The 18,377-nt window shown below is 38.9% G+C and overlaps 1 long non-coding RNA gene across 2 annotated transcripts in view; it reads left to right on the top strand.

Moving 5' to 3' along the window:
- Positions 1-3,514, top strand: part of LOC113747244 (uncharacterized) — a 77,872-nt gene extending 74,358 nt beyond the window's left edge. For both annotated transcript variants that reach the window (XR_003463489.1, XR_003463488.1), the window contains 2 exons: positions 1,202-1,339; positions 2,405-3,514. This is a non-coding gene — a long non-coding RNA (uncharacterized LOC113747244). The remainder of the gene's footprint in view (positions 1-1,201; positions 1,340-2,404) is intronic.
- Positions 3,515-18,377: the final 14,863 nt, after the last annotated feature.

The raw sequence follows: 18,377 nt of genomic DNA, 5'->3' as shown, positions 1-18,377 counted from the left end.
TGAACAATGGTTCAAAGTCAAAGTGTCTTTGATCTCTGTCGGTTAGGACACCAGACAGCTGGGTCTCTCAGAGTAATGTCCTTATTAAGATCTAAGATCGTCATACTTCAGAAAACTTGATGTTGACTTCTTAGTTTTAATTATTCCCTTTCTAGTTTTTCTTTCTTTTTGGCTCTTTTGTCGCTTTGTTTCTTTGCAAGCTTCATTGTTTCAGGCAGTTGAGCATGAAGATGTACCAAAACACAAAGAAAAGTTTGGTGTATTTCAAAATAAATCATTTGCTTTGTTATATTTCTTGTTACAAAATTTCCTACACAATGAAATGGGTTATAAACAGATGTATCAGCCTGTTGACCACTATTTTGACCAAAAATGTCCAACTGAGACTATAATTGAAAACCTTTGCTACATGCAAGTGACACATAATAATGTCAAATTTATCCAGTAAGAGGGTAAGCACACGATGTCAGCCCAGATACACACATAGCAAACACAGAACCATAGGCATCTGCCATAATGTCTTCACATGGGGGAAAACCATGGGTTACACACTAGCTGTAAACATATTGCATGTGATTTTAGGACAGAAAGCTTTCAACGCTGTGCTGTTGGTAATAAAATTGTAAAATTTAGGCTAAAGAAAAAATAGCAGTTGACTGGCACACGATATGAACTGACTGTTATTAGTGTGGCTAAACCCCAAAAATCACTATAAGTAACGTGGCCTCATGGTTACTTGGTCGTAACACCAAGTCTAAGTAACTAAGCTTATCAGCTATGAGCAGCTGCTGTCAGACTCTCCGTGTCCACACTGGACACACAGAGTGTCCACTGGAGCTTTGATACTCAAAGCAAATTCAGGGCTGTTTGTAAAGTGGTAAATGTGTTGTAACTTCAGTTAAGCTATCACCACGGAGAGGTTATATCTCTATACATCAAATTGTTCTGTTATTTGAAAATCAAAATGACTGTCACCCACACACTGTGCCCTGCATTTTCAGTTATTATTAACTAAACCAGCAATTATCAGTAATAACCTGTTTCTCCCAGACCTCTTTGTGTAATCCGACCTCTTTGTGAGCTGTCCTCACAAAGAAGATGACTAATAGACTCAGCAAAGAAAGAGAAATTAGGGAGGATGATGAGTGAAATGATATAAGTGTATCTCCCTACAATCCAGCCTCTGTTCTTTCCTATGCAGGTTAGCAACATTAAATCAGTGACGCAGTGAAGTGGGAGTGTTGATTTCTAGATCTCATGATACTCCTGGACAGCCTGAAATGTCACTGAGCAGCAACAGCTCATGGAAACGGCATCAAGCTATCTGCTTCCTCTTAGTGTAAGTACAAAAACAGAGCATGCCTTTATGAATTCTCTTTTATTCATAATGCACTGCACCTAAGTGCTGTTGTTTATCTATGCTATCCACAGAAGGTTTTTGCTATAGTTCAGTAGGTATGATTAAGTAATTAATGTGTGTGAATTAATTCAATTCCCCATTACTTCTGACATTTATCTCACAAATGACTTGGGTTATAACTCTATTTCCTCATGAGCATCACTCAATGAGGCTTTGAGCCATGCAATTGTTTAATCTTGTTTAATTTGACTGAGCTGTAATTAACATAACATAAATGAAGGGCCCTGTAGTGATATCAGACACAGAATACTGTATGTTTCAAGTCACTCGTCATTCTCAGTTGTCATTCTACCATAAAGTAACAGATTTTAAGCTCCTCCCTAAGTTTCCTCATGGGCAGTAAAGTAACTCATTGTGAACTATAACTACAGTACAGCACCAGGGGAGTGTTAGTGTTTGTACCACAGGCATTTTGGACCACCGGCAAGAGGAGGTTTTTGGAATGGGGGGGGAGTGGGGAAATGCTGACAGGGAAAAGAACCAGTGTCATGCTAGAACTGGAGCAAGGCAAATGGCACTTGTTTCATATTTGGCTCTGTTAGCAAAGTTGTTGTCTTCTAGGTTTGTATCATAAGTAATAGAATCATAACAAATGCATGTGTACAGCTGTCTATATTTACAACAATGGTAATGCACTCTGGATCAGGAGGTGCTAAATTGTAAAAATACTGATTACTATTACTACTTCATACAGCAGCTTTGGCATTTCTTACTGTAGTAAGGTACTGTAGTAAGAAAACAGGACTCTTTAAGAAGAAGGTGAAAAGAAATCTCATAAAAAATCAAAACCACGAACTGTTTATTTGCTAACAGCTCTTCATATGCATGCAAAGTTGTTCACTGAAATTTATGTAAGCTGACATGAAGTTAAATAATGTAGTAGTCCTTTGCATCTCCTCTCCTCTCTTCTCTTCTGCCACTTAGATAAAGCAACTCCAGACTTTACCTCTCACCCACCATTAACTCTCTCCCCGTCTCCCTCAGTTTGGTGGTCTGTCTTGCAGAATGAGTTTGGGTCCCTGGGAGCGCTTCACAGCAGAATCCCCTGTGTTGCTCTCAGCAGTGACACAGACTTTCATATGCAGGCTGTCATGGATATCCTGTGCAAAGAAATCCAACTCTTCAGCACACACAGCAATGAGCGCCCTTCTGCACTGCTGGGTTTACAAGGTCTAAGATGAACAGAAAGGAAGAGGTTGTAGGGAAAATAATACCTCCTGCAACTGTTAAGCGGTGTGGTATAGTCTATCATGGGAATGATTGTAGCTCAGTGTGGTGAATTTGATATTTGTAAAGAACCAAAGAGGCTACATGACTCGCTTTTTAGATAGTGATAAATGTATATTTTTGTCATAGGGATGATAACATAGCAAACTATTATTAGGTTATTTTAACTGTTAGCTTCCTCTGAATCTCACAGTCTTGACTTCCTCGAACTCTTGTATGACTCTTGATTCACATTTCTTGCATAGCAATGAAGGTCGTGTCTGTTCAACTTTCTTTTTACATAAACTTCAGTTAATCTGTCCTTTCTGTCGTCTTACCCAAACTAACATTTACCTCCCGTCCTCCCTTTCATTTCATCCCCCCTTAGCTCAGTCCATTTATCTCATCTTCTCCCCCCTTCTCTCCTTTCTTTGTTGTTTTGTCTATCATCTATTGACTCCTGTCCTTCTCCACCATGCTGACCTGCACAACTACCAACCATTAATACTTTTTTCTCAACTCATTTTCACAAACACAGGAACACATACACATACAAGGTCCTATTAATATGACAATGCTCTCATCACTAAACAGTGCTGCCCACGCAGTGTACCACATTACTCCTCAGCCTAATCATCATCTCTCCTCTGCTCTCTTGTTCATTCTCCAGTTAAGTGAAGCAGCAGATTGAACCCCTCAGCTACTGTCATCTCCCGCTCGCTTTACTTTCAATTACCTTCTGTTTTCTGTGTATCAAAACTATATTACCAACAGATGCTCCAAAAAACTATGTCAACCGGAGGGATTTGCGTAACTGGTAAACTGCTGTATGCTGTTATGTCATAGTTCTCTATTTTTTTGGCGTTCATCCTTAATAAAACTGTTTGACACTGAACCTCTCCATCATTTCTCACTCATTTTCCGGCATGATATAATTTGTTGTAAGTGCAGGGTTTCATTAAAACCATATTAACCCCCAGAGAGAGAAAGAGAGAGTTGTGCCAGTGACTTGAAGAGTTCATCCATCTCCTGGGTTTTCCTCCATTCTCTCTCTCTCCCTCCTCAGACAGATAATTCAATATGTTCAGAACAGGACAGAGTGCTGTTCCTTTGCATAATTTTATTAAGCGACATTAGCAGCGCTATCAGAGATTTGACAGGAAGGAAATGGATTTGAATTAGAACGTGATAAAAGAAGGCATCAGCAGGAGAAAGGTGAGACTGTGTGTGCAGTGTGGTGTCGCACGAACAACACTTGTCCTCAGCCTCCCAAAGGCAGGATTTACATAACCTACTTAAGTTCCTGTTATTTCTCTTGGGGGGACCTTGTGATTGGATTGTTTTTTTTTGTTGTTGTTGTTGTTGTTTTTTTCAGACCAAACAATTTCTTTCCCCCATGCTTATTTCAGAGGGGAGCAATGCTATTAAAGTGCGTTCTGAAGTATTTGCTTCATCTCACATCCCTAAATGCCAGGAAATTGGTTGTGTTTTATTGAGTTTCTTTGCGTGCTTATATCTACTGAATATATGAAGGTTTTAGTCTCTGTTCTCATATCACTTTAATCTTGAGGGATCTGAAACCAGCAGCTGGGAAATCTAAATGTGTTTCTGTGCTGACCTCTTGCTATAAAACATGACAGTCTGAATAACAAATACTATATCAAATAAAGAAAGAACTAGGTGGAAAAGCATCAACTAGATTCCTGGTTTACCCAAGGTGAGACACTGCGTTTGGCTGATTATGTTGTAGCTCTTTTAGCATAATTAGATCGTAACCTCTAGTGTGTACTGTAGAGGTTTTCAGCCAGTTGTAGAGCAGCTGGGATGACAGTCAGCACCTCGAAGTCTGAGGCAAAGGTCTTGTGCTGAAAGACGGTGGATTGCCTCCTTTGGTTTTGGAGAAAATTGGTACCCCACTTGAAAAAGATCAGTGTGTAAGTGTCACTGGATCCTATGAGGGTCAAAAGGAGCATGAGATTGACGGATTAGTTGCGAATGTTGTGGTCAAGAAGAAACTGAGCCTGAAGGTGAAGTCACTGATTTACCATTTGATCTATGTTTCAACCTATGGTGATCAGTATATTGCAGAATAAGATCCCTGTACAGACTGTTGGGGGCGTGTTGCTTCTTGTACTGTTGAGACGTCCAGGATGTTCTGCAGCAAAAACACATGTTCACATTACAAAATCCAGCAAAAAGGGCATCTTAAATGTGCTTGGCCACCACTGTCAGGTTCAGACAGACAACTGGACCCACAGAGCAGATCAGAGACTGACAGGTGTAGTAAGGTGGTTTATTGACAGTCCGGATTCAGTACACAAAAGGCAGTCAGCGGGGCAGAAGTACAAAATCACGAGGCATGAAGAAAGTCCGAGAACAGGCAAGGGTCAAAAATCCAGAACACTGAGCAGACAGGCAGAGGTACAGGACGCTAGGCAAAAACGGGTCGAAGAAACAAACAGGGTTGGTACACGAGGAATCTATGATGAAAACGCCAGAGAGCTACTCACAAGGAAGAAGACAATCTAACAAGGACACACTGGGAGAGACATGCTTAAATACACATGAAGGGAGGAGCAAACGAGACACAGGTGAAAACAATGTGCAATCACAGGGAGTAAAGACACCAGGACAGAAACACAAAAAGGAAGTGAGGGAAACCAAAATAAAACAGGAAGTCTACCCACAAAACTAAAAGCCTGACAACCACAGTGACTATATTATCCAGATTCAACATCTACTATCAGTCTGGCCTCAAAAGGGCTAGTCAAAGTCTTTATTGACAAGGAGAGTGGAGAGTGACAGGTGGGATTATATATACCACATAGCATCTCCACAGTTTTAAACGGGAAGAGCTGAAGGAAGTGGCTCTGCAGGAAGACGTCTGTTTTACAAAAGGCTAAGCAAAGCAGCCCAGCTGCTGCTACACACTCTGTGAGCTGCAGAGACTGAAGCATCTGATATAGTGCAGAGTAGGTCAATCAAAGTTATGATGAGAAGGTTTATTCCCGGGTGAGTCATTGCCGTGAGCGATAGCACTGATTGTAAAATGATCGCTCCCACAATATCCGCTTCAGCTTACTTTGATGTTTGAGGGCAGCGGTGTTGTGACAGCACATGCTGACATCACATCTGGGTCCTGTTCCTGGTATGAGGATAACTGAGTTACGGTTGAGGTTGTTGACAGTTTGGAATATGCCCAAGATTTTCTGTTCCCTGGAGCAAGCCTTGGTATATCTTGTTACTAGAGCAGCAGCTTGAATCTTCGAAGTCACAGGTTATAGCTAACATTTTCAGACATAGCTGCCCCCTTGGTTTAACTTTTAAAATACTCTTGTAGAGCAGTGTGTAAAAGTGTTATTGGACCATTAACATAGAGGTAAATTATTTCTTGATTTCTTATAGGTGAAGATTTTTTAGATTTCAATCAGGAGGACGTATTTCCAGTGATGTTTAAAGAATAATAAAATTAATTTAACCAATAGGGCAGCTGACAGTAATAGAGTTTGAAACAGCCAGCTTTGACAGCAATGAGATGATTGGCATTGACCCTCAGTCAGCTGAGTTGAAAGTGGGAACAGTCACAGATGAAGAGAGAGAGAGTAACTAATGAATTGAGTAAGCATGAAGAGTTTCGGTCCTCAGCTTGAACTAAACTAAGCTTCATTTAAATGCTGTTTATCTGCATATTATATGCCTAAACTATATACTGACATCATGAGAATGTATGAAGCAGTCAGTTTGGAATTGCTTACATTAAATAGTAATTCAGTTTAAACGGGTAAATCTTTGAAAATGAAGTGAAGGAAACAGTTTGCTGTGGCATGTTATAGACAGAAATGTTTTAAACAAGCTATATTTTTCTTGGTTGTAAATCATCTGTTGAGCTGCAGTAGCGCTTTTCTCAAGCCATGCTGCTATTCATGGTTTTGACTTCTGTTACATTTTATAGCAAATCTGTTCAACTGCCAGTTAATCAGATGAAAATTATAAGATCATTTAAACTGGCAATCACTGTATTAGCCTCATAAATTAAATACTATAAAAGTTTTTTTCATCTTCCTCACATGTCATCATTTTTTATTTTTCTCCCTCTCTTCTGCCTCTCCTACCTGTTCTCTGGCAGATGTGATGGAGTGAGTATGTGTCTTATTGTTCGTCATGAAAATAAGATTTCAACAGATGGATGAGAGACTCTGTTTGTACATCCTGAATAGGAGGTGGTGAGATGAATCCCCAACTTCCAGACACTTATATACTATAATTATTAATTATAATTAATTATACTATAATTTTTAAGTTCTTAAAAAAAATGGAATATATAAACAATTATTTTGTCTCTGCAACACATAGAGCATGGACAGTCTATTCTATATCAAACAAATGAAGAATAATGACTGAATGAATGACCACTAACATCCCCTAAAACATATACACACAAATTAGGAATATACATAACTCATTCATCTCCTCCCTCTAGTTGCCAAGTTTCTCAATTATTTAAGTTACTATGAAATCAAAACTAGACCAAACAGGCAGCTTCTTGGGAGGGCTAGTGCTGTATTTCACTGTCAGGAACATCCACTCCAGCGGGAGTTTGAGCTATCACCCTCAGGCTGCTGTTTCAGAACAAAAAGAGTTCATGTCTCTTTCATCGACAAATGCTATTGATATAACAGCTGTGGCTGTATTCCTTGTACTACCTTGGCACACATTTAAATTCTTGAATATTTGGACTTGGTATGAATTTAGCTATTTATTGTTAATGATGTTGATGTTGTCCTTTTGTATTCTGTCATTATGTTGTGTCCAATTTTCCATAGTGGGACAATATAAATAACCTTGAAACCACCCATCAGTTCTTTTTGCTTTATAAACATGACTGTAACCTTTTGATGCACACTTTGCTTCACATTTATTCATGTGTCTGTGTTTTTGGGTCAGCCTCATTGTAGTAAGCGTGAAAAGAATATGCACAACATCATATTGAACACAAGCAACTGAAAACCACTCTTGTATAGACATATTTTATCTAATGTGGCTTTTACAATAGATAAATCACTCATTATTTCCATTTTTCAATCAACAACAAATATGCACAGATGTTTGTTAGATGATTATCTGTTCCTAAACGTTCAGTTTGTATTGACACAATGGCAACTCACTCTGTTTAACAGTGTTGTTAGGATCCCTGTCTTGAAAATCATTCTCAGTACTTAAGTTATTAATTTCAGATTTAAAAGGTGGTCTGTGAGTAGATATTCAGACAGATGAGCTCGATGAGCCGAACTAAACTCATTAAGTCAAAAGTCTGCATCTCTTCTTCCTCACATCAGTCTCTAATCTTGCTTTTCTTTTTTTCTTCCTGGCAGCTGTCTTTAATATCCCAGCTTTAGTCCCTGTATTCTTGCTAATTAGTTTTGGCATTCATCCACTCTCTCCTCACTTATTCTCTGCCTGATGGACTAAACTTTACAGAGTTTCATTTCTCACATTTATCTTTAATCTACTGTGACATTTAATTGCTAGCCCTCCCTCTGCCACCAGCCAGCCTCTGTGTTTTTGTCATTTTTCTCCATCACTGTGTAATGAGATTGATGGGGAGATGAAAACAAGGTGAGCCTCTCCCACTCATCCCTCTGCCCACTCTTTCTACTTTGATATTACACCATCTGGAATGAATGGCAACCAAGAAAATAAGGCCAGTATCGAATGCAACTCACTCACTTTTTTAGGCCAGACAACTTTCCTCAGTTTTTTCTTATCTATTTTCTGTCTTTCCTTACCCAGATGGGGACAGACCGCAGCATGCAGGGATAACAGCGCAGCAGTTAAACTCTCTCAGACCTTTGCACCTGTCAGCTCAGTGCAATGGGACCTGCTATGGTGGGCAAAGGGAGACAGGTATGCCCTCCTCACAAGCAAATCTCTCCACACGCAAGGGATATCTTTACAGGAAAGATGGTATTTTTGAGTCTCTGTCTTCACAGATTTTTCCCAGCAATTTATTTAGCAGTTTTCTCCCTGAAGGTCATGGATTCAAACATGTGAGCTTTTATCCTGACAATCGCAGTTTTATCTGCAAAGATAAAACTGTCTTGGTATTTTATCTATTTTGGACCATTAATATGGTCTATTAGTCTTCTGCATCGGACACACAAATATATTACTTCAGACTAATCTCTTTCATCCCATTTGTATGAGTTGTCCTCATCCTCTCTGCTTATTTACCAAATTATATTTGCGTTCTGCTCTAGAAAGCAATAATTCAGTGTTTCAACATTATCACCATTGTGTAATTGCGGCATTAAAAATGTGTAAGCTTTGGTTCAATCCCCTAAATTGTTGCTGGGGCTGATGTGAACTCATTAGGCCATGGACGTCTCTTTCCGTTTTTAAAGTTAATTAGATGTTTGAATTGGAGCTGCAAAGGTGAATGGGTTTGGATTCTTCAACTCTGCTTCTTCATCAGCTACCAGCAGCCAAGGGAAACTACACATTCACAAAGCAAAGTCAGCCACTGAATGAACTAAATCCCTTGACTAAATTAAATTTGTCCTTGCAACATTGTCTGACAAGCCACACAGAGCTCACAGGAGAATGGATTATGTTGCTGCTCTCCACTCCTTTTCCTCCCCTCCATTCTGTCTGCTCTTTTATAATGGAGTGTCTTTGAACCCATATAATTAAACATTCGTCTCAACTACTACAGAGACATGCCCGTCACTGTGCGCACACACACAAAAATGCTCTCATCATGAAGTTGTGACAAATAATCGCACAAATTCATTTTATACTGTTTTAACTTTTGAAGAAGCCATGCTTCACTTTGTGGGATTTAGTGACATCTAGCGGTGAAGTTTCAAATTGCAACCAACTGAACATTGTTCACATCAGTATTTGATGAACTGGTAATAAAAACAGGCAGTGAGTGAAAAATGTAAAAAAGAAAGAAAGTAAAAAATCAGCCTTGTCATTTGGTATAACATTTTGATATCTGAGGAGTAGATCTAATCAAAGTCAGTACCCCAATAAAGAATAAAGATTGGTTGATGTTACATGTCATCGAGACAAGTAGGAAAAACATTACCAGTAGAGTATATCGCCTCCACACAATCGCTGGAATATATAACCTGCAGCCAAAGCAGAGACCATTTCTAATGCCAAAAGGGTGAATGGTTGTCAGACCCGGATTAGCTGCTCTTTAGCAGAGAGAAATTAAGAGATCTTACTCCGCCACTAATTTGCAGTGCCACAAATGTTACCACACAGTCTTCTCCTTTTCATTTTCTCTCCTCCTTCTTCTTCTTCTTCTTTAGCTTCTAGACTAGATGCTACAATGATGCATTGATAGACAGTCAAATACAAGTTCAGTTAGTCCAGTTTTTGGGGTGGTGTGTGCAGAGTAGTAGTAACAGTTTCTCCAACTGCTTCCAGATCTTTGAAGTAGACACACTTCATGGGCTGGCTGCTAGTTATATTGTTGAATTACTGCACCCCTATGACTTAAAGGAGTGCCCTTCTGGCTGTTACAGCTCAAGACTAAAGAAGATTGGGCATTTGCAGTCTCTGTTCATTTTAAATTATTATGAATAGTTTGAAACATGTTATGTTTTCATCTTCTTATGTAGATTATCGTTTGCACCTGCAAAAACTGCATAGATGTGCATATGCCTCCCGATAATTGATGACTGACTGAACATTAAAACCTGTCCAACATAGAAAACATGTTGGTGAGAACATTTTCAAATGGCTGCATCAACTACGTTACAGGAATGTCTATTTCTTTGTTGAGGATATTCACTGAACGACTGAAGAGGCAAGACAGTATGACAGGAGAGAAGTGAATACCCTAGGGGGAATTCCACTAAAGTAAGATCTTCAGGAAACAGACCTTATTGGCACTTAGAAAGATGTATGTGACAGTGTTGATCTTCTGCGTTCCCATGACAATAGCTGTCATATCTTCATCCCTGGTGTCAAAATGTCAGAAACTCGTAATCTGCGACTTGTTAGAAATACATGACCTCTCTCTGCACTGCAAGGCCATGTCTGACCTCACAAAGTATCCAAATAGCATCACTTTTTTCTCCCCTTCCCCTGTTATTTGTCTCTTTGATTGAATTCAAGTGACATTGAAGTTTAGTGTTACTATAAATGTTACCTTTGCTGTAACACCAAGCAAACCGCTTGCTTCGCCTTTCATGGAGTTGCATCGGATTAATGAATCCACAAAATTCTTTTCTGTTACCTTGAATAACAGGAAACATGGGACAAAAATGTGTTTTCAAATGAGCAAAAATGAAGCTCCAGCTAAGGAACAGAGAAAAAAAAAGAGAGAGAATATAGTGACTTGATGTATTCAGAGAGGAAGGTGTTCCTATGGGTCTTTAATATACAATGCATGTGCTGTATGATTGTGTATCTGCAACTTTCCCAGAAACAGGCAGTCAGTGGACGAAAGCAGGTGTGTGCCTGTGTGCCTGTGTATGTGTACACTGTGCAGATTTGGAAAAACACACTGGCCGCTGGGTTTTGTTCGCTCCATACTGCAGGAGTCTCTATCGATCTGAGACAGCAGACATGAAAGACACGGGGAGCAGGGTAGAAGGTGCAGACAGATGGAAGGAGAGAGACAGGAAGAAGAAAAAGAAAAGAAGGTAATTTCCAGCCATAAAGTAGTTTCTCATATCTGACCTGCAGCTGATCGATAGCTTCTTCGTTGAGAAATACACTGACTGTCTCGCTGGCTTCTTACTATCACTTCCTCCTGGCTACTATGAAGGCATATTCCCCCAAAACAAATTATGTGCTATAGCTGATTATAGCTGAGACATGAGGTCTTGGCTGTAAAAAAAATACAATTCACAGTCCGCCTTAAGCCACTCCAAAGAATTCAAATATTAGCCTCCACTTATCAGCTGGACAAGTCCTGACTTGCTGGAAGCTATGAGCTAGCAGCAAGTGTCACTCAGACAGGCAATTAAGTCTTAATTCATTTAATGATTTGGCACATGTACACAAACAAATATAGAAAAATTGGCACATTCTTGTCCCCTTTGCATCTTGGACTCTTTATTAATTTTCCTCTTTTTCCACTGTCAGGCCTAAATGTCTCACAACAACTCCCACAATGTATTTCATGACTCACTATAAAGTTAAATTTGCACAGATTTTGGAGAGTATATTTACGCTCCCAACACTCTTAGAATCACATAATCAACAGTATGTTTATTTCATCAACATCGTGTCATGAACATTGCAGTCTATAGGACCTGCAAGCAACTTGTTTAGTTGTGTATTGAGTGAGTTGTGTTTTTGTTAACAAAGCACTCCTCTGTCTTTATGTTTGAAGCATCTGTTGTATCTGCGGAAACCAAATAACCCTTGTGTATTTTCTAACTACAGGTGTTATGCATCAAGCATAAATCCAGATAACATATGAGTTTTAACTGCACTTCATTATTAGCTGTATCCTCAAGTAATACAGTTGTCGTCTTCTTCTTCTGTGTTGTAGTGAACAATAGCTAGAAGTTGATAAGATGCCACCCAGGCACCTCAAGCTATGTTTATCTTTTACTTCATGTGTGTGTTTTTTTTATTGTCTCCCCCTCCTTCACCTCCTTTAAGTAACAGATGGGGATTGTACATTTTGCTGTTACTATGGCTGAGCATCAGACTCAGGTTGAGAATTTGATTAAAGAAAAGCAAACAAACAAGAAAGATCTAATTATAACACTCCTCCTATCTCTTTATCCAGAAGATGACCTATTGATTTTTCAGTTTGTCCAGTTCAAGCATCAATGTGTTTATTTGTATCTGTGTAATCAATGTTTTTGTGGGTAAAACCTTTTGCCCAAAGCTTTTGTGTGTATGTGGATGGGTGTGTGCACGTTTTTATATATAAATGTGTAGAAATATATTCACTGCCTAAGGTAAAGTTTATCACTGACTCTAAATTTAAATAACACACAGGAGATTCACAGCACATGACATATCCTGACAACGATGTGTCCTAGTTCCCTCTTCTCTCTAATAACATTGTTAACATTGTCTATTCAGGGATCTTTTAACTTAACTATATTTCTGATGGTTTCTAGTGTTGTTTTCCAGCAGCAGAAGCAGTATGACATGTAACTTCTATCTTTGATGCAGCTCTGCCACTGCCTGAAGGAAGGCCTTCATTTAATGTCTTTTTGTTTAGTTTTTTTCACCACTACACGAATATATCCAGCTACAGCTCTCTAGCTGAAATCATCCATACAGTGTCAGACTTTGAAGTGGCCCTGAAATATAGAGTATATAAAGTAAAAGAAAGAATTATGTTAAGATACACATAATAATAAGTACAGACACAAAATGCAATATGTTGACCAGCTTGCCACTGGTACTAGTTTCTGATACTACACCAACAAACCATGATTAATTTCTCTTTTAATTGTTATTCATATTCAGAATAAATACTTAGTGCTCTGGGTATTTGCCTGATATGCCAGATGGCAAAACCAGGCCTGGAGTCCTTCCACAACACTTTAGGTCATAGAAGGGAAAACGAGAGATAGTCACTTCACTCACAATGGGCGTCAAAGCAAAATCCAAAGAGAGATCTGTAGGAGTCAGAAAAAGAAAAATTGGATTGTGGAGACAGGGAGTATCGAAAGTAACAAGAGATGTATTTCAACACTTTAAATCTGTAGAGGGAGTGAAGAGAGAAATGAGGAAGGAAGTACTTAGAGTGTCAAAAGAAGAAATAAAAGAGGAGGGAGAGAGCTCAAGAGATGTAGTGTAATGATCGAAGCGAAAGTGGGATAGGTAGAGTTGGACTAAGTGGCCTCTATCGACTAGCAGGAGATTGACAGTTGCAGGGGAAAGAAACAGAGAGTGGACAGGCAATATAGAGAGAGAAACAGCAACAACGACAAAAGCAGAGAGTGACGGAAATGACAGAGAGAGGGATCGGTTATGAAAGGGAGAAGCACTGGATGGAGGGATTAAGTCAGAAGAGTCAGATGAATGAAGAAATTGCCCAAGTTTCCTCAGGTATGTGTTTGGGAAAAGGGCAACGTGGTACAGATCCACTTCTGCCTGAGGAAGGAAGAATGATATTTAGGAGGTGAAAGCAGATAATGCTTAGCTGTTGGGATCCTGATCTTTCTTTCTCTGCGCCAGACCTGCGGAAATGAAGAGCGCGCTCAAATGTTATCCGTCTACACTCTCTAAAAGGGTGTTACGCACACACACACACACATACACTGGCAAGTAAAAGTATAAATGTCAGCTTGGGTAGCTGGATAGCCAGCCAGATAATGCTGTTATTTGTCTTCCCCTTAGTTTCAATCTTTTACCTGGACTCCAGATAACAGCTGAAACGACGTGACATCCTCAAACTATAACGTAATAATATGAAACATAGCTGATTCATTCCAGTGTGTGTGTTTTTGTAAATGTTTGTGTGTGCGAGAGAGACATAGAAAGAAAATCAAAAACTATAGAAAGAAATAATTCATCACAGATAAAAAAAAAAGACATTTTAAATTTTGGACTAGAACATCAGTATATCCCCTCCCACCCACACATCCCTGTGATCCTTGAATATTGACACATGACATCCATTAACTTTCTGGTTTACCAAGAATGAGAACACAGCTATTACTTCTAGTTTTGTTACAACATTCACAAAAAGGTAACAAGAAAATCTGGTGTATGTGTATGTGTATATTGTAGGTTGCTACATCTGTACTATTTGTGGTATGTTGACATGTGTTTTATGGTGCTGTAACCTTCCCTATCTCTAAGACAAATTTCTCCTTGGTGGAGACAAATAAAGAAACCTGAAACCTGAAAATTCTCGCTACATGCATACATGCAAAGAGAGAATAATCATATATGAGACAGGTTTGAGGTGTTCTCATGATCTATCTGGGTCTCTCAAAGGTTTCTTAATTTATATTATTCAACCATCTTTTTTTTCAATTACATTAAGGCCTTTATTCCTCAGGGTGCCTCTCACTCCAGGACAATGGCTGATTCTTTTTTTTTGTTCATTTTACACAAGCTTAGAGCACTTCACATCACAGCGCAGACCCAACATCTCTCCCTTCTTCCTACGTATTTTATTTCTCCTTCTACCTTGTGCGGCTCCTGTATTTTATTTCGTCCTCACTGTTTTCATCTGTTTATGACCAATTTCTGGTGACAGTGTGAGTTACATTTACTGTTTTTCTGTCTCTAGTGTGTGCGTGTGTGTGTGTGTGTGTGGTCTAGAGTAACACATCAAAAGGACTGACCTGTGTGTTTCATTGAACAGTCCTCTTCTGGTAAACAGTCAAGTGCAGGTCAGATTGATGGAAATGGAAGTGGTGCTACAGTTCTCAGAATATTGATGTCCAGAGTTGCAGTGAGATTGATGGAAAGAGGGAGAAAAAGAAGGACGAGTAGAGATACTAAGGCAAGGAGAGTTGAGGGTGTGGTAAAACAAAAGCATGAAAGGAGGAAGAAAGGATGGAGACATGTTTGGTACTCAGGGTGTAAGGAATAAATCATCTAACCTTGTGTGTTCTTTGATCCAGGTTTGTCCTGTGAGAATTAGATGACTCAGGGTCATTGGAAAAGCCACACAGGTCAATCAGGTTGAGTGAGAGCACTCATCCACACTGACATCTTTATTATTTATGCAGATAAAAAAGATACATGACAGACTGACATAAAAACACGAAAAAACAAACAACTGTATGACATTTTGCTCTGTTTTGAAACCCTGCTGGCTCAACAGTCATTTATAATTCTTCGTACGTGTGTCTGTGTCTGTCTGTATGTGTGGCCATGTGCCCCTGAAAATAACCAGTCCGCTTCATACAGGATATATGGCTGTAGTCCTGTAGCCTTCATAGTTGTAATCGATTGTTGCCCTCAGTTTATGAATACACAAGAGTTATGGTCCAAATATAAAGGATCGGCTGTTACTTTTCTACATTAAACTGTGTCAGACAATTGCTTTTCATCTTGTCTCTTACTTTTGTATTTCACCTTATTGTTCTGGTCTTACTGCCTGCTTCTGTCCCTTTTGTGCTCAGTTGTATTATCTTTTTTCTCTCTCTTTTAGAAGCATTCATCATTGTTTGCGTGTTGACAAAGACTGTATGGCAAGGAAACTGGCCACAAACAAAAGGCCTTTTTTATGCAGCCCAGCCTGGAAAGGTTTGCCATTGCTGTTTGTTTTTTTTCTGTTTGGCTACATTGGCTCCAATTTTTATGAATGTTTTTCAGAATTAACACTTTGATCCAGTTGGATTGCTGTGTGATTGCATTTTCTACTGTCTAGAGACAGCCTGTAGAGCCTCTCTCTAATATTGAAATCTGGGGAACATCACAGTAACAAGTACAATCACTAAGAGACACGATGCCAACAAAGTGTGGATTTACACGATGATTAGCTGCAGAATAATATGACTATTATAACTCAGTGTGTGATTCGATTCCTCTTTTTATGACTCATTTCTCATGTAGCTTCGACAAAATGTATTTGATAAACAGCCACATTATATTAAAGTTTAGTAGCACTAAACATTTGTTTTGCATTTTTAAATAATTTTTAACTATTTTTTAATTTTATTTTTTAAACAATTAACATTGTGAGCACTAGCAGCAGTTGTCTCCACTGCTTAAGGTGAAGCCCATGATAAATACCATTTCCCTGCTTCAACTCAATTGTCACAATCGTTACACTTAATTGTGCCAATTAGCCCCAAAAGACTTGACTTGAACTTGGATTAAGTGATTAAGTGAAGCAACTTGAATCTGTAATCTGTGCTTTTAATGCTGCCTATGGTAATTTGTCTTGTTAGAGCCATTATCATGATCATTTTATGTCACATCCTCCACTATTGTTATTATCTCTTAAGACTATCAACAACAGAAATAAATCATGTCATTGACTTTGACCTTTTCCAAATATTGGCAAAGCTGTGTCCCTCTTAAGAGACACACACAGAAATTGAAACAGCAGAAAATAAAGCAGCACATAAAAGCAGAAATATACTTTCATTCTGGTCTTCTCAAGATTATTTCATACTTTACTTTTTGTTTAACTCACTTGTAAGGAGTAACATTTAGTGCCTTGCTTAATAGATAAGCTCAGGTCATGCCTCATTCTAGTCTTCTTTAAAACTATATGTTTTAGAAAATGTCAGCCCATATAGCCAAAGTCTCTATTGCAGTGGTGTTCTATCTGCCATTCTGCACTTTCACAGGACAGTCATGGTGTAAATTTGAGTATATTTATGTATATAAACTTCTGCTCAGTTAAAGTTGGAAAAAAAGGCATGTACGCAGGTGAATATAGCTAACAAAGAAAACAGCAACCACAGGCATAGGTGTATAAATTCAGCACAGGTAAAGATAGCTGACAATTGCATGGGGATAAGAGTAAACAACAATTTGTTATTAAATTTATCAGCTGTCCCCAGCAGAGAAGCCACTGCAACTGTGTGTGTATTTTCTCTTTGTGGTTTAATTTGTGTGGGACTTTCTCTCAGTGGGGTGTGATTGCAGGGGTGCCTTGGGCTGCTGTTACAGCCAACATGTTAATGAGAACAGAAAATGTGAAGAGTTTCTGTTTTCATAAATGTGAATGAATTGTGATGGCATGTTGAACCTAATGGCCCCCACACACACACCGATAAACACACACTCTTCATGCAAGTGACCCTGATGTAGTTTACCTCATCTGTCACACTGAGGTGTGTATGAACTAGCCTCAGGGAAACTAGTGGGTGGCTGAGACGTGCAGTTGCAGCTTTTAAAAAGCTGGTGTGAGTGTAATACAGAGTGTAAGGAAGATGATTAGTATATTTAAAGATACCCGCTGAGCATATACCACTATCTTTAATTTACATGTTCTGCCTTTGATGAACACCTGCACTGGACTACTAAGTAGGTGCAGCTGAACATGTAATCTAGGTGAGTCTTGCAGCAGTGAGGGATACTTTGAGAGGTGTCAGTAGGAGGTAGACGCATTAACTTTGTCCTGAGCCGCATTTATTCAAGATGATGACTATTTACCCAACCTTGGAATGAAAAGATATGACACCCAGCAGAAGTGCTTCACTTAAGCAAAATTAGTGGCACCACAAAATTGGCAAAACTACAATAAAAAGTCCTTCATTAAAACTTTTACTTTAACAAAGTAATTATATACAGAAGTATGCTAGGCAGTACATTTAAAATAATATTAAAAGTGGCAGTATTCATTATGCAGAATGACTGAATAATGAATAACAAAAATAGATTGTGTTCTATAAATTAGAACAATCTTTGTAAAGGTGAAATGATTCAACATTCAAATAGTTACTATTTTAATAACTGAATAATTGTTTAAGTAAGTTTTTCCTCACCCACGACCAATGTGCAGCACCCACCTGGGTGATGCATGGCACCACAACTCTCTCACCACATCAGCTTGAGATGGAGAAGGAAGAAACATAGAGCCGATTACACTGGAGAATGATTAGGTGCCAGATGGAGAGACCATGGTTGAGGAATTTCACAGGGCACAAGGGAACTCCCTACTCTTTGCGGAAAAAGTATGGGTTCTTTAATGACCACAGTAAGTCAGGACCTCGGTCAGATCTGAGGCACGCCGGAGTTTGCAGGTACCTCCCAAAGTCCAAAGACTGACAGGTTAATAAGTTAATTGATGACAAATTAATTATCAATTATTAATTGATAGTATGAATTGTTGTTTGTCTTTGTA

Source organism: Larimichthys crocea, chromosome I (genome assembly GCF_000972845.2).
Source record: "Larimichthys crocea isolate SSNF chromosome I, L_crocea_2.0, whole genome shotgun sequence".
NCBI classification, from domain to species: domain Eukaryota; kingdom Metazoa; phylum Chordata; class Actinopteri; family Sciaenidae; genus Larimichthys; species Larimichthys crocea.
The sequence above is the reverse complement of the archived record's forward strand: the minus strand, read 5'-3'. Positions and strand labels throughout refer to the sequence as shown.